General features: G+C 44.1%; 1 protein-coding gene across 1 annotated transcript in view; it reads right to left on the bottom strand.

The window, feature by feature from the left end:
• LOC309562954 (uncharacterized protein) overlaps window positions 1-3,614 on the bottom strand; it is a 109,017-nt gene that overhangs the window by 48,782 nt on the left and 56,621 nt on the right. The window lies entirely within an intron of this gene.

Below are 3,614 nucleotides of genomic sequence, written 5' to 3' on the forward strand. Positions count from 1 at the left end.
CACTGTAACTGGTGTGGTGGTGATCAGGGACACTGTAACTGGTGTGGAGGTGATCAGGGACACTGTAACTGGTGTGATGTTTATCAGGGACACAGTAACTGGTGTGGAGGTGATCGGGCACACTGTAACTGGTGTGGTGGTGATCAGGGACACTGTAACTGGTGTGGTGGTGATGAGGGACACTGTAACTGTCCATTTCCCTTTGGTCATAAATGAAAGGGACCACTACACTGACCACTGATATAAGGGGGTCCTTCTTTCATTGGTCATCAATGTTAGGAGTCCCTACACTGACCTATAGGGATAAGCTCCAGGTCTGGGTTGAACCCAAGTTCAGACAGAATTTAACTTGTTTGTGGATTCAGTGAATGGCAGATCTAAATGGGTGTTTGGGTTAGTCGAACCTCTGACTGCCGTATAAATATCTCTAAAGAATGGCAGCTTCCCGCTCAAGCTGGCTGGTAGGGGGTCAACAACCACCGGAATCCCAACAACTGATCCCCTATCCCCACCCCGCCTATTTAGCTGTCAACTTGAGATTCCTGGCTGACAGGTGAATATAAACAACATTTTTAAAAAATTGCTTCTTAGGACCCCCACCTCCCTAAAAAATGTTTGCTTTATCCTTCAGGTCTGGTATGGATTTTAGGAGGGAACCCTATGCAAAAAAAAAAAATCAAGAAAAGAAAGCGTGGGATACCCCAAAATCCATACTAGACCCTTATCTAAGCATGCAGCTTGGCTTTCCAGGAAAAGGTGGGGGAGCGAGTCCTGAACCATACCAGACTACACTCCTTCAACATGGGGAGTTCAGACAAAGTCCATTCACTCCTGGTTGGAAAGTTGAAAAAGTCCAATGTATGAGCTCGTATCAGGGAACATGTGGGACTCGTACAGCATAAAACACAAGGCATCGAGAAATTAATATCTGCAGAACACAGGGGAGATAATGGATCTCTAATTCATGGTCACCTGGAAATAATCAGGAGAAAGTCCATCCAAACCGTGTGATTGGTCAGAGACTAATTGGTATCATTCTGTACATTGCCAGACTAGGTCTTGGTTACAGAGTGAAGGGTGATGCTGCCCATACTAGATATAACCCTCATCTACATCATGGAGATTTTCTTCAGATTCTTCTGCCTCTTAGCTACCTTACCTGACCACTGCACTCTGTACCATGGGCTGTATATGACATGTTCCTGACCACTGCACTCTATACACAGGGCTGTATATGACATGTTCCTGACCACTGCACTCTATAAACAGGGCTGTATATGATATACTCCTGACCACTGAACTCTGTACACATGGCTGCATATGATATACTCCTGACCACTGCACTTTATACACAGGGCTGTATATGATATACTCCTGACCACTGCACTCTATACACAGGGCTGTATATGACATGTTCCTGACCACTGCACTCTGTACACAGGGCTGTATATGATATACTCCTGATCACTGCACTTTATACACAGGGCTGTACATGATATACTCCTGACCACTGCACTCTATACACAGGGCTGCATATAGGGTTGCCACCTCATCCCTTTAAAACCGACCACATAATAATTACACAGGTGATTTGACAGATTAAGGTGGTAATGAAACTCACTTGGTGCCTTATCTCCATTAAATTAGCCCCAGAACTTGTCTAATTAATTTGTGTTTGGGTTTAAAGGGATGAGGTGGCAACCCTAGCTGTATATGACATGTTCCTGACCACTGCACCCTATACACAGGGCTGTATATGACATGTTCCTGACCACTGCACTCTATACACAGGACTGTATATGACATGTTCCTCTTCTAAAGATGATGCACAAGAAAGCCCGCAAACAGTTTGCTGAAGACAAGCAGACTAAGGACATGGATTACTGGAACCATGTCCTGTGGTCTGATGAGACCAAGATAAACTTAATGTGGTTCAGATGGTGTCAAGGGTGTAAGGTGGGAACCAGATGAGGAGTACAAAGACAAGTGTATCTTGCCTACAGTCAAGCATAGTGGTGGGAGTGTCTTGTTTGGGGGCTGCTGGCACTGGGGAGCTACATTTAATTGAAGGAACCATAAATGCCAACATGTACTGTGACATACTGAAGCAGAGCATGATCCCCTCCCTTCGGAGACTGGGCCGCAGGGCAGTATTCCAACATGATAACAACCCCAAACACAACTCCAAAATGACCACTGCCTTGCTAAAGAAGCTGAGGGTAAAGGTGATGGACTGGCCAAGCATGTCTCCAGACCTAAACCCTATTGAGCATCTGTGGGGGATCCTCAAAGGGAAGGTGGAGGAGAGCAAGGTCTCTAACATCCACCAGCACTGTGATGATGTCATGGAGGAGTGGAAGAGGACTCCAGTGGCAACCTGTGAAGCTCTGGGGAACTCCATGCCCAAGAGGGTTAAGGCAGTGCTGGAAAATAATGGTGGCCACACAAAATATTGACACTTTGGGCCCAATTTGGACATTGTCACTTAGGGGTGTACTCACTTTTGTTGCCAGCGGTTTAGACATTAATGGCTGCGTGTTGAGTTATTTTGAGGGGACAGCAAATTTACACTGTTATACAAGCTATACACTCACTAATTTACATTGTAGCAAAGTTTCATTTCTTCAGTGTTGTCACATGAAAAGATAGAATAAAATATTTACAAAAATGTGAGGGGTGTACTTACTTTTGTGAGATACTGTACTTGTAATAATGTGTCCTTTTGTATTCACTGTTGTAAGGGCCGAATAGTCTAGTCACCCAGGCTGGTTTAAGTGCTGAGCTAATTAGCATGTTAATTATAACATTGTCTAGGTGTGGATTCCCACTCACCCATCGTTTCTGTCCAGATGGCTAGTTAATTAGCTCAGGTTAATTATGTTTCTGGCTACAGTTTGTATTGTTAGAGTGATCTGATCAGGAGGGGGGGGATGTCCTCCTTTGGGATATATATTCTGTGTGAGTTTGTTCAACAATGAGTTTCCAGATCTCATACAAGCTATTTATCAGCTAGTCTTGTATGTTATGCGGCTATAATATCTGATATCTATGTTCAGACTGGAGGAAGCACTCAAGCACAGTGTGAGTGGGTTCCGTCACAAACGGAATAGGAGTCTATTCATTAAAAAAATACCGCAATTCCCCTTTATGGCCACTGGATGGAGCCAATGGCCATAGGAAATCACTGTATGAAATATAATACGACCAATACTGTTCACATCTGGGGGGGGGGGGAATACCTGTCACATTTGTGCAACAATCTTTTTAAAAAGAAGACCTGTAAGTGTTTGCGTAAGCTTCCACCACAAAATATACTCAGCCAATGAAAGGTAAGGACTCCATTTTTATTTTTCTCCTGCTATCAATGGCCAACACGGGACAACACTTCATCCATGTCTTTGGTGATCTCTGATCTCCTTATGAAGTGTTTCTTACCTGATGAAGATAAGCCATGGAGTATATCTGAGGTGTAAATCAGGGTGTGCTTCTTCCCCACATGTCCACCAACATTCATATATAAGACATTTCCCGCACTCAAGGCACTAATACACCTCCAGGGTTGTGTGGGAACTCTGATGTACAGGAAGACAGGACTTCAGTGAGGAACAAATCCC

The sequence above is a fragment of the Pelophylax lessonae genome (genome assembly GCF_965119305.1).
Source record: "Pelophylax lessonae genome assembly, chromosome: 9".
NCBI lineage: Eukaryota > Metazoa > Chordata > Amphibia > Anura > Ranidae > Pelophylax > Pelophylax lessonae.